Raw genomic sequence first — 14,540 nt, forward strand, 5'->3', positions numbered from 1 at the left:
CTTGCTAACCCTAACTAAGGTAAGACAACCAATTAACTATTATATTATTTTACTGTATTTTTATTCTGTGTGCAGTCAACAAATGGTTATTTTATTTTAATGCGGTTCTAACATAACCTAAGGTTTAACAGCTCTGCCCTAGAGGAAAAAGGAAAGGAAAGTGATGGGAGAAAAGAGAAAGGGGAAAGGGGGTGTGTGTACATGATAGAAGAGAGCAAAGTTCATGGGAGAGGGTGGTCAGATACAACACACTTTTGAGAAGGGACAGGGTGAGAGAGAGAATAGAATAAATGGGAGCCAGAAGGAAAAGAATGGAGGGAAATTCAGTTAACTATAGCAACTGAGGAAAAAAATTTTTGAAGCAACTTCCTTCATGGACTTATGATAAAGAAAACAACCCATCTCAGAGACAGAACTGATGGTATCTGAACACAAGACTGAAGTGTCCTTTTTTTTCCCCCTCTCATTTTTTTTTCTTGAGGTTTCTCTATCTTTGTGGGGGGAGGGGAAATTATTTTACTTTCACAACAAGATTATTGTAGTAATATGAAAATAAATAAATAAATCATGGAATAAAGGGGGAAAAAGGAAAGAACAGGACTACTATCCAGAGCAGGGTGGAGAACCTTTTTTCTGCTATGGGTCATTTGGTTATTTACAACATCATTTGCAGAGCAGACAAAATGATTGACTGAAACATTAGCTTGTTATATTTAGTCAAACATTAAATTAAATCACTCCTAAAAAGCTCCTAGATTTATTGAATTTCAAGTCTTGCCTGTACTTAACATGGTGGTGTCATTTGATATGATTTCTCTGGGCAGGCTGGTCATTGTCCACCCCTGGTCCAGAGAGTCAGGCTTGGAGTCCGTAACCAAACTGTATGAATCTTCAGATTCCTCACATGCAAAATGAGGAATTTACATACCTTTGCTAACTTCCAAGGGGAACCTCTCTGCTCTTTTTTTATAATGCTGAGAACTTTAATTTTAGTTCATATACATTTCTGACAACCCCAGTCTTTCAAATATGTACAAAGGAATGTGGAAAATGAACATAAGTATGTAACATGGAAGAATCAACCAACAAAAGACTGTAAATGATTGTATACATGTCTTTAAATACACAGTTGATAACTCTTACCCCGCCCACATCATTCTTTTTGTATTACCTTCTTTTCCTTCCCTCTCTAATAATATGATTTGGGTCTGTTGATGCTACCAACAACTACATAACAGCAGTCAAAATATGGTGTTCTTGACATCTGTCTGCTTCATTCTCTATTATTTCTTTGATGTTCACATTTCTCTAGATAAATCTTTCTAATTTTCATGGCACTAGATTATTATATATTTCATTCATATTCTCCAACCAATGGACCCTAGGTTTTTGCTTTGGTATTTACCCAATGATACTGCTAGGAATGTTTTTGTATAGGCAACATGCAGGGGGGGGGCAGGACTAGGGAGAGTCAGACAACTCCATCACAGGATATGGTTCCACACAAACAAAGGAAGGAAGAGTCCTTACCTTCCTTCCTTGCAGCAATCACCAGATCTCCTAGCATCCCTTCATTCAAATCCAATTCCTATGTTTGTCAAGGCATCACTTCCCTGATGACATGGTCTTCCTTGAGAATGAAAGACAAACAACCAGATCTCTGGTGTCATCATGACCCATGTGTCCTGGTTCACACCTCAGCCAATGAGCTCAAATTGACTGAGTGACCTGAACTCCAGCCCTGTGACTGAGAGGGCTCCATCCACAGTACCTGATTGTCTTTCTCCAGTTGATTTTCATAGGTCTATTTAATTTTACTTTTTACTTTTATCAACCTCAGATAATCTTTCTGCTTTTCTGTACTGATCAATTTTATTGCACTATTACATGGTCATTCTTTAGACATTTCCTCTGCTAAAATGAGAAATTAGTTTATTTTTTTAACTGTTATCTAATAGTACACATCGATACTGTTCACTGTATATACAACTTTACTTAGAGTCTATAAGGACTGGCTGATATTTGCCAATTGATGCATATATGCTAAATGTTCATATTATTTGATTTTTTTCATTTTCAACCAAGCTTTTAATGAAAAGATCATAAAATAGCAGTTTCTCATCACTGTACATTAAGATTGCACAATTCTGAATGGAGATCATAACTTTCTGAATTTCTCTTATGACACTTGGGAGCCACAAGTTCTAGTGGCTCTGACCTGAATTCCAAAATCTGGAGGCTGATTATTTATTAAATCATTAAGTATAGCAATTTTCCTGGTGAAACTTTTTATCCTTCATTTTTCTGTTCTTAGACCTGAGATCATAACCTGACTGGCAGTCAAATTTTTTGATTCCTCTGTGGCCTAGATTGTTAGGATAGTCATTATTCATATTTTTAAAAATATGTACATTTTACAGTACAGAGACCTCTGAGACCCACTTTCTTTGGGGGGGGGGATTCAAATTTTTATTTATTTATTTATTTTATTAAAGATATTATTTGAGTTTTACAATTTTCTCCCAATCTTGCTTCCCTCCCCCACCCCCACCCTACAGATAGCACTCCGTCAGTCTTTACTTTGTTTCCATGTTGTACCTTGATCCAAATTGGGTGTGATGAGAGAGAAATCATATCCTTAAAGAGAACAGAATTCTCAGAGGTAACCAGATCAGACAATAAGATATCTGTTTTTTTTTTCCAAATTAAAAGGAATAGTCCTTGTACTTTGTTCAAACTCCACATCTCCTTATCTGGATACAGCTGGCACTCTCCTTTGCAGACAGCCCAAAATTGTTCCCAATTGTTGCACTGATGGAATGAGCAAGTCCTTCAAGGTTGAACATCACTCCCATGTTGCTGTTAGGGTATACAATGTTTTTCTGGTTCTGCTCATCTCACTCAGCAATTAGTTCATGCAAATCCCTCCAGGTTTCCCTGAAATCCCGTCCCTCCTGGTTTCTAATAGAACAATAGTGTTCCATGACATACATATACCACAGTTTGCTAAGCCATTCCCCAATTGAAGGACATTTACTGGATTTCCAATTCTTTGCCACCACAAACAGGGCTGCTATAAATATTTTTGTACAAGTAATGTTTTTATCCTTTTTCCTCATCTCTTCAGGGTATAGACCCAGTAGTGGCATGGGTCAAAGGGTATGCACATTTTTGTTGCCCTTTGGGCATAGTTCCAAATAGCTCTCCAGAAGGGTTGGATGAGTTCACAGCTCCACCAACAGTGTAATATTGTCCCAGATTTCCCACATCCCTTCCAACAATGATCATTATCCTTCCTGGTCATACTGGCCAATCTGAGAGGTGTGAGGTGGTACCTCAGAGAAGCTTTAATTTGCATTTCTCTAATAATTAATGATTTAGAGCATTTTTGCATATGGCTATGAATTGCTTTGATCTCCTCATCTGTAAATTGCCTTTGCATATCCTTTGGCCATTTGTCAATTGGGGAATGTCTTTTTGTTTTAAAAATATGACTCAGTTCTCTGTATATTTTAGAAATGAGTCCTTTGTCAGAATCATTAATTGTAAAGATTGTTTCCCAATTTACTACTTTTCTTTTGATCTTGATTACATTGGTTTTATCTGTGCAAAAGCTTTTTAATTTAATGTAATTGAAATCATCTAATTGGTTTTTAGTGATGTTCTTCAACTCTTCCTTAGTCATAAACTGTTCCCCTTTCCATAGATCTGACAGGTAGACTAGTCCTTGATCTTCTAATTTGCTTATAGTATTGTTTTTTATGTCTATGTCCTGTAACCATTTGGATGTTATCTTGGTAAAGGGTGTGAGGTGTTGGTCTAATCTAAGTTTCTTCCATACTAACTTCCAATTATCCCAGCAGTTTTTATCAAAGAGGGAGTTTTTATCCCAGTGGCTGGACTCTTTGGGTTTATCAAACAGCAGATTATGAGACCCACTTTCTAAGAAGTATCTGAGGTCAGATTCAAAGTTAGATTTTTCTGAATTGATGCACAGAACTCTATTCACTGTCCCTCCTAGCTCCTGATTATGAATGTGTAAGTTTTTAATTATTTACAAATTGGCTCCTGTTTTAATGATCTTGGAATCCACAGAGGCAATGAGTTGCTTGGATCATATCAAATACTTCATAAGAGCTCATTGATTTGTCTTGGCCCCAGACATGGAATAATTACCTAGCTGTATGGCCTTGGTCAAGTCAACACCTCTGATCATCAGGAAAATCCGAGGTCCATGTTATTGGAGGGGACAATCGACCCTTTATTGAAATGCCATTGGCTCAGAGCTTTACCTCAGTCTCTTTAGTTATAAACAGGACAATTTTATTCACTACATTATTGGAACCCCAAGATGGGACAATAATTCATGACCCTCAACTTCATTTGACCGTCTCTTCAAAGTTGGTAGGTCTGCCTTGATTTACCCTAAATGCATTTTAAGAAGGGAACCCAATTGGGCTGAGGGACTTTTTGAACTTGTAATTTCTAAATTTATAAATTCTGGAGCTTTCAATTTATATAAATTTATGTAAAAATTGAATAATTTTTGGCCATGCTTTTAATTTTTAAACATAGACTCCTTTTCCACCTTCCATTTTTCTTACTTTCATTTTGTAAAGATCAGGCAAATTGAGGAGTGGAATTGCTAGATTCTCATTACCTGGCTAAATCTAAAGCTTCCTATTGGCAAGGTTAAAATAGATTGTTTTTGTGCCTTTAAATTCTTTTAACAAAGAATAATTAAATCATGTTTGTCATCGGTCAAGAAACCTCTAAATTGGTTGAGAGGAACTTTCAGTGGCTCACAACAGGAAAGAAAACCATCTAAAGAACCCTATGAGCAGTTCTAAGGTTTGTAGGATTTGGGGAACTTACTATCCACTAGAGTGCTCTTACTGTACCTTAAAAGGCCAATCATTTGGGTTACAACTGATAACCTTAGGGGAGAGAGTCCTCACCTCACTGGCAAGCTATGGTAGAAGTTTCATAAGTTTTCAAACCTACATCTCTCTCCATATGTTAATATAAATTCAAGAAAACAAAAGATGAGATAGCCAGAAAATTTGTCTTTATCCTTTAAGCCAGGGGAAAAAAAAGATAACCATCATCTAATCTGATATTCTTTAATTTGGAAATATTACTTCTGGGCTATATATTTCTGATCAGAAGTTAGATTCTTAACCTTTAGCTAATAGTTATAAAATGTCAGTCTCCTATGTAAGGCTGGACTCCTACAATATTGACTTGGCCTGTATCAAAACTATCTGGTCATCTCAGTGATAATTTTCTTACCTGACCAACAAAACTCAAGATAAGAGACATTTTGGATGAGCAGAGAGAAAATCCTATTGTTATTAATAAATATTTACTCTTCAGCCTAAGTGGGTGTCTTGTCAATAGGAGTTTTATGCAAGTATTATAAGATTTGAGAGAATCATATTGTAAAACCATTTCATCTATGTGAAATCTCAGTGTCTACTTAACTTAGGTTTTACGATTCACTGTTCTTTCTGTAAAAAATGCTTGCAAAATTTTGTATCAGCATTGCCATTCATAAGGATGCCATCCATCCATGGGTTTTGCTAAAAATCCTACAGAATAAAACTTCATTTATGTTATAAATGGCTCATGAATACTTAGTCCAGAATGATTAAAATTGTTTTTATTAAGACATCTTAATAAATGGCACACCTCTCTCAAGGGGAGAGGGGCCAGCCCCTAAATTGGGAAATACTAGGTGCTATGTGTATTTGAAAGGTTTTTTGCCCCTGGCACTACATGCCAATCATTGGCTGGGGGTCGCAAATCTAATTGTTATATTCATCCCCATAGATTTTTCCCTTCCCTCCTCAATATACGAATGAGTAAGAACAGCTACCTCCTTGAGCACGAGCAAAGGAGAAGGAAACAGACACTAGTTAACTCAGAGCTAGGTGGTACAGACCTGACATAATCTCAGGTTTGGACAGATTGAGGCTAAATCTTTTGTCTTAACTCACATACCTGCCCCTAGGCAATAATACATGCAGACCCCAGTCTTTGTAATATAAACTAACAATTCTCCCTTCACATTCTTGGGGAACCAAAACCCACCCATATTCCTCACAGTTTATAAAACTAACTTTGTCATTTCATTTTTAGCTTAAGAAAATTATCCTCCTTTATCAAAGATGACATTGCTTAAAATATCCTCCTTTATACAAGATAACATTATTTGGGGCTGCTAGGTGGCGCAGTAGATAAAGCACCGGCCCTGGAGTCAGGAGTACCTGGGTTCAAATCTGGTCTCAAACACTTAATAATTACCTAGCTGTGTGGCCTTGGGCAAGCCACTTAACCCCATTTGCCTTGCAAAAACCTAACAAAAAAAACAAAAAAAAAAAGATAGCATTATTTAAGAATGATATTCTTTGGGGAGCAAAGTTTACTGGTTTTCCTTATCCTTGCTTATAAGTATCCTGGTCTCCCTCTGCTCTGGGTGGTCATTACTTTAATTCCCTCTATCTAGAGATTTCTTGGCAAATCTTAAGAGGACAAACTTCATGTCTAGTCTATATTTCTGACATTTTATTTTAAAACTAAATCATTCAGTTTTACACTATCAAGGGCTGTGATGATCCTGGGATCAATCCCACCTTCTTCTAACCTGAGAAGAAGGCTCATGTTGATTCCTCATGATGAAGAAAGAAAAAGTTACTTTCATTTATATTTGTATAGAATTCAATCTGTTCCTGAAAATCAGGATGAAATTTTCAAGAAGCTGAAGGGAAATTTGACATGAATTTTGCTGAATATTCATTTTAAATGACCTTAGGACCTAGCTGACCTAGAGGTTAAGCACAGAAATTAAGTGAGGAAGCAATGGAGAATTTGCTAAAACAAATCCCTAAAATACAAGGATTTCCTATAGCATTAGCTGTGGGAATGATGCTCAAAATGTTGACCAGAATGCCAAATGCTGGCAGGTAGGAAATTGCCCTTCTTGCTTGAATATTCAAGTGCCTTTAGAAGCAATAGTGAATAAGGTGAGTCCTTGGGAGTGGAGTTCCATTCTCTAAGAAGTATCTCTCCTCAATTGGGATACCCATAGAAGAGAAGGAGTCAGGCATAAGAGAAGAAATGCAATGATCCTGGAAAAAGCATGGACCCCCTCTCCAGGGATTGGGGATGACCAGAGATTGAGCCATTAGGCTCTGTAAAAATTGGAATGAAAATACAAGAGTTTAGTTGAGTCCCTAATCATTGCCAAGTGAATTCCTTCATAAAATAGCTGTACAAATGCTTTTGCAGCACCAAAAAGGTTAAGTCTGAGAAGGACATAAATGATTTTTTTTTTCCTAAAATCATTCTGCTTATTGAAATCTATGATCCTACAATAAGGATCTGGTTTGGCTAAGTGGGTTGCTTTGGGGGGATGTATTTGCCCACACTTACAAAAATTATGTGATTGTAACCAATTCTGATTGCCTAAAGGTCCTAAAAAAATCAGTATGAAATAGGCATTTATAACCACTGAAAAACTAAAAAAAAAGGGGGGGTCAGTAGAGGAATTAAGTAAGAAGAAGGGAAAAAAGAGTAGTGTTTCTGGGGGAGAATAGAGCTGTTGAGAATGAGTGGAAGCATGGAAAGAGTTGGAGTCTGTTTACAGACTAAATTCAGGGTTTGAAAGTAAAGGGTTGGGCTGGCTAGCTGGTGCAGTGGATAGAGCACCTGCCCTGGAGTCAGGAGTACCTGAGTTCAAATCTGACTTCAATTAACTTAATAATTCCCTAGCTGTGTGGCCTTGGGCAAATCACTTAACCCAGGATGGATGTTAACATAACAACAATAAAGAAAAATAAAATAGACACAAAGTTTTATTTCTCTGAGATTTTACCCACCCACATTAGGTAATGGAGACCATTTTAGGAAATGATCTCCCAGAGTTGAGGGAGATCAGAAAGCCTTTAAAGGAGGGGAATAGAATATTCATAACAAGAGTAGACAAAACCTTAACCTTACCGGGAGACTATTCTATTATTGGATCTCAAAGGAACATTCTCCTATAATGCTATTTTCCTTGAGAGAAGTAAATTGTTTCTAAGTTTATGCACTAGGAGGCAGATTAAGTATTTGTTTTTGAAGTCTGAATTCTTTTCTTGATTTAAGGAGGGCCAGGCAAGCTTTTCTTTTCAAATTATACAGGGATTAAAGAGGGCAGGATAAGTATTCCTTTCAAAGTCTAAAAAAGACACATTCCAGTCCTCACAATAGGGAAGATAAACAACCTTGGACTAGGAAAATAGTTTATACTAACTTAGAGTAATTATTATAGTCAAGGGGGGGGAATAAAACAAAATCTTATAGATGGAAAATATCATAATGTGATCTGCATTCAGACTCCATGGTTGTTTCTCTGAATGGGGATGGTATTTTCTATCACAAGATTCAGGAATATTTTAAGCAGTACCACTTGGATAGTTGCTGCTTGTCTTCCTTTGACAATTAATATAAAAAATAAAATAAGCTTCATAAGCTGTGTTAGACATGGCTCGTGATTACTTAGTGCAGAGTGATTAAAATTCTTTTTTATTAAGACACTTTAATAAATGGCAGACCTCTCTCAAAGGGAGAGGGCACAGAAGCCTGGAAATGTTAGGTGTTCTTTGTACTTTGAAAGGCTTTGTTCCTGCCCCTTCTTGCCAATCATTGGGCTGGGGTCACAAATCTAATTGAATGAATGTATATTCATCCCCATATGGTTTCCTCTTCCTGCTCATTATACTAATGAGCAAGAACAGTTGTCTTCTTAAGCATGAACAAAGGAGAAGGTCACAGACCCTAAGGTTAACATTGAACTAGGTGGGGAAGACCTCACCTAATCTCAGGTTGTGATCAGATTGAGGCTTTGTAATGTTAACTAAAAATTCCCTCTTGTGCGACCCAAACACTCCCACATTCTTCATAATTCCCCCTTTTTAAAATAAGAATTTGGGTTCCTCACCTTATTATTATTATTTCTTTTTTAAATCACAATCTTTCTTATTGACAGGACTACTGACTTTTTCTATCAAGATCTTACTTCCTCATTATCACACATGGATCCATCCTATTTTCCAGGTTTGCCAACTTTCTGCTTATTTCTTTTACTTCTTGCTTTTACTTGCCTTTACTTCTTGTCATCTATCTTTAGGCAGCAACTTGATCGAATCAATTGACCACAAACTCTTTCTCCAATCAAAAGATTGCCTAATGCAACCCTATGTTGAATCTCTCTCTTGTTTCCATGGCTAAGCCAGCCAGCAAGTCCAGGACCCTAGCTGTCTAATTGGTCATTGTTTCCACTACTGCTTAGATTCTAATCAGGATATAAATTGGGGTTCCATTGCCCTAACTCACATCCCATGCCCAGGTAGCAGACTCATAAGTCTGGATAACAACTCCCTGACCAATCCTTGACAGATGGGTATATGCAGTGATAATCACAATTCTCTTTACTGTAATACATCCTGACAAGGGATCCAGCTTCAATCATTCCATCTCACACGAGTCTCAGACCACCTGTCTCTTTAAGTTGTAGAATCCAGAATATGTACCCTGCTTCTGGACATAAATCCCAGACATCTGCTACTCCCTAGGGGAAAATATCTTATCGAGAGTAGTATAAACAATAGTCACCCCGAACTGACTCAGTCATTTGCCATTGGTCTTTCTGTCCCCTGGACCAGAATCTTGCCACAATGTACCTCTGACTAGGAATTGAGAATCTAGACCTGACCCGGGGGACTGGCACCAGGGCCAGTTCTCAAACTGCTGTGGATCACCACAAATCCAACAGCCACACCAAAATACTTCTGTCAGCCGGATTCTCCCCCCGACCATTACTAATACCCTGCTTTCTGAATTAGAAGTTCGACTCTCCCTAGATGGAATATACAGACTCATGTAAGATTTAATCATGCCACTCAGTAAACTTGATGTCCTTTTCTGAAACCATGAGTAGATCGTACACCATCTCTGAGCCTCAGACAGCTCTCATTACATTAGCAATACCCCAAGGCTTGGAAATAATGACCTAATTTTGGGGATATTTCTGTGATTCCAGAATTGAAAATTACACATGATGTTCCAGGTAATGCTTTACTACTATAATATTATACTATGATAATTATTAGAATAGGATATTTCCATCAATCCATAAGAGAAGAACTCTGTACTGGGAGATTAGATGGACTGTTGTTTATAAGGTAATGAATGGCGAGTAGTGTCCATGGATTACGAATTAGATAAAAGGGGAGTACAAGTATTGGAACACTGGAAAGGTATGAAGGAGTCAAGTGTACATGTGCCTTAAATGCCAAAGAATCTATTTCTATTTGCTGATGTAAGAGAAATTTAGATGTTTAGAAACTTATCTTACCTTTCAAAAATGAAGAGGGGAAAGGGAGAGGGAGGAGAAAAAGTGGAACTGATGGAAGGGAAGGAAGAAGGAGCTAGGGGAAAGAGGAAAGAAAGGGGAAGGGGGTCGGATAGAAGGGGGCAAACACACTGGTATTCAGAAGCAAATACTTGGAAATAGGGGATAAGGGGAAAAATGGGAAACACAAATGGAGGGCCAATTAAGGGTTAGTCATTACCACTTTCAATGTGAATGGAATGAACTCTCCTATAAGTAGATAGCAGAGCAGATTAAAAACTAGAAGCTCAAAAGATGCTGCTTACAGGAAATGCATACAGAGTGAAGGGGAAAGGTTGGAGCACAATATATTATGCTTCAGCTAAAGAGAAAAAGGCAGGTGTAGCAATCCTTATCTCGGGCGAAGAGATCTCTAAAAGAGAAGGAAGGGAACTGTATCCTCTTAAAAGGTACCATAGACAACTGAGCAATTTCAACACTAAATATATATGCACCAAGTGGCATAGCATCCAAATTCTTAGAGGAGAAGTTGAATGAGTTACAGGAAGAGACAGACAGAAAATCTCTACTAGTAGGAGACCTCAACCTCCCTCTCAGAATTAGATAAATCTAACCATAAACTAAACAAGAAGGAAATTAAGGAGGTGAATAAAATGTTAGAAAACTTAGACACAATAGACCTTTGGAGAAAACTGAAAGGGGAAAGAAAGGAATATACCTTTTTTTTATGGAGTACATGGCACCTACACAAAAATTGACCATGCAGTAGGGCATTAATGACCTAATAAGCAAATGCAGAAATATTGAATATTTCCTTTTTAGACGATAATGCAATTAAAAATCATGTGAAATCATCGGCCATGGAGAGGTAGACCTAAAAGAAATGGGGAACTAAATAACCTCATTTTAAAGAATGAGTGGATCGAGCAAGAAATCATAGAAAGAATTAATGATTTCATCCAAGGGCTGACAACAACAAGACAACACACCAACACCACAAAACTTATGAGTTTCAGCCAATGCACTTATTAGTGAATATATTATATCCCCTAAATGCTTGCATGAATAAAATAGAGAAAGAAAGAGGAAATCATTGAACTTATTATACAACTAAAAGAGTTATAGCAAGCACAAAATAACAACCCCCAATTAAATACCAAACTAGAAATTCTAAAAATTAAAGGAGAAATTGTTGAACTCAAAAGCAAGAAAACTATTGAACAGATAAACTAAAACCAAGAGTTGGTTTTATGAAAAAAAATAATCATTTAAATAGATAAACTTTTTTATTAAATTGATTCAAAAAAATAAAGAAGAAAAGCAAATAATAATCATATTTGGTCATTTTTACCACCAATGAGGATGAAATTGGGCTAATAATTCAGAACAATTTTGCCCCACTGTATGGCAATAAAAAATCTAAGTGAAATGGATGAATATTTACTAATATATAAATTGCCTAGGTTTAATGATACACAAAATTAAAACTCTAAATAACTCTATTTCAGAATAATAAATTCAACAATCCACCAACGAGCTTCCTTTTTTTTATTTAGGTTTTTGCTAGCCAATGAGGTTAAGTGGCTTGCCCAAGGCCACACAGCTAGGTAACTATTAAGTGTCTGAGACCGGATTTGAACCCAGGTACTCCTGACTCCAGGGCCAGTGCTCTATCCTCTGCACCACCTAGCCACCCTACACCAATGAGCTTCCTAAGCAACACTCTCCAGGGCCAGATAGATTCACAAGTGAATTCTAAAGAATTGGTTCAAATTCTATATAAACTATCTGGAAAAATAGGTGAAGACAGAACTCTGCCTAATTTCTTCTATGACAACACTATGCTGCTGATAGCTAAAGCAAAAAGAGTCAAAACTGTTGGGAGCCAGGCCTCTAAGCTGTTTGACACAGTTGCAGTGAGAAGACTCAAGGTAGTCACACTGCCTGATGGAACAACATTTCCTTCTTCAATATGTGTGTGTGTATATATATATATATATATATATATATATATATATATGATAGGGATTCGATGCATATCAATATTTATAGGTTTATTATTATTATTTTTTTGTTTTTCAGATTTTTCAAGGCAATGGGGTTAAGTGGTTTGCCCAAGGCCACATGGCTAGGTAATTATTAAGTGTCTGAGGTGGAATTTGAACCCAGGTACTCCTGAATCCAAGGCTGGTGCTCTATATAGGTTTATTATTGATTACAATATGTACTCACCCTAATACTGGAATGACTATAAAGGAAGGACTTCAGAGAAATTCCTTGAATAAAACAGATTGTAAACTCTGCCCAAATTTAACAGGAGTACCTCTCCCTGAGGCATACAAAAGGGTTCAACATTATGAAATCTCTGGAAAACTCAACACTGGGAATTCCAAGGAGATGTCAGAATATAGACAGGGAAAACAGATATAAGATGGGTCAGATAGAATTCCAGGGAAATTAATAGTTTTGCCCCCCTTACCATAGACAGGAATATATGAAAAAGATGGTGAGAAAATAGTACAGGTGACCAATATGTGAACTCCAGCAGCCTTAGTTTCATGGGAAAGAATAAAAAAGTCGCAGAAACTGTGGTTTCCACCAACAAGGCCAGAAAGAAAAATTGGTTATTGTAAGAGTTAACGGATGGGTGGACAAGCATAAAGACCCTCACTATAGATTGTTAAGGGGTGTATCAAAAAACATTACTTACACAAAAAATATAAAAAATTTTCCATTAAAAGAATTGTGTAATTATACAATGTAGTTGAGGTCATCATGGTCTGAGCAGGGATAAGAAATCAATTAACTATATGATTATTACTTAAAGTTGTAATCACATGATTAAAACTTGTAACCATATGAACTATATGATTGATGTTGAAAAGTGTACACTTTTGTAACCAAGGAAATGATCTTAACTTGCTTGCTTGAAACATACATGATTCTGAGACTCTAAAAATAAATCCAAGGAGCTGACACTCAATCAACCTGCTCCTGCCTTTACCTACTTGCTGACTCAACTCATTTTGCCAACTCTATCCCTCCTGTCAGGTTCCAAGGACTCCATGGAGGCTGGACCCCCGCACAAAACAGAGAAAGAAAATTTTAGACCAATTTCCCTAATGAATATGGATGCCAAAATCTTAAGTAAAGTTTTACGGGAAGCAATTATATCAAGATATCACTAGGATAATACCCTATGACAAAGCAGGATTTATGCAGGAATGCAGGATTGGTTTAATATTAGAAAAATTGTCAGCATAATGGGCTATATGAATAGCAAAGCTAACGGAAGTCTTATGATCATCTCAGCAGATGCTGAAAAAACCTTTGACAAAATCTAGCATACATTCCTTCCAAGAAGACTAGAGAGCATAGGAATAAATGGATTGTTCCTTAAAATGATAAGCAGTCTGGATCTGGAGCTATCAATAAGCATTATCTAAAATGGAGATAAGACAGAAGCATTCCCAATAAGATCAGGGGTGAAACAAGGATGCCCATTATCACCTCGACTATACAATATTGTATTAGCAATGTTAGCATTAGCAATAAGAGAAGAAAAAGAAATTGAAGGAATTAGAATTGTGAAGGAAGAAGCGAAACTGTCACTCTTTGCAGATGATATGATGATAGTGAGAACCATAAAAAAATCATCCAAAAACTATGGGAAGTACTAGCAACTTTAGCAAAGTTGCAGGATATAAAATAGACTTACATACTCTGGAACATTTCAATATATTGCTAGTAAGATACAGCAGCAAGAGTTGGAAAGAGAAATCTAATTTAAAATAACTTCAGACAAAATAAAATACTTGAGAGTCTACCTGCCAAGGCAGACTCAGAAACCCCATGAAAACAACTATAAAACACAAATAAAATAAGACCTAAATAGGCAAATAAAAATTGCTCATAAATGGACTGAGCTAATATAAAAAAATGACAATTCTACCTCAATTGAATATTACTTATTTCGTTCCATAGCAATCAAACGTCCAAAAAACTTTAGTGAGCTAGGAAAAAATGTAACTAAATTCATATTGAGAAATGAAAAGTCAATCATATCTAGGGATTTCATGAAAATAGTGCAAATTAAGGCAGCTGAGGCTTACCAGGGCGAAAATTATATTATAAAGCATCAGTC

Source organism: Macrotis lagotis, chromosome 1 (assembly GCF_037893015.1).
Source record: "Macrotis lagotis isolate mMagLag1 chromosome 1, bilby.v1.9.chrom.fasta, whole genome shotgun sequence".
In the NCBI taxonomy this organism is placed as follows: domain Eukaryota; kingdom Metazoa; phylum Chordata; class Mammalia; order Peramelemorphia; family Peramelidae; genus Macrotis; species Macrotis lagotis.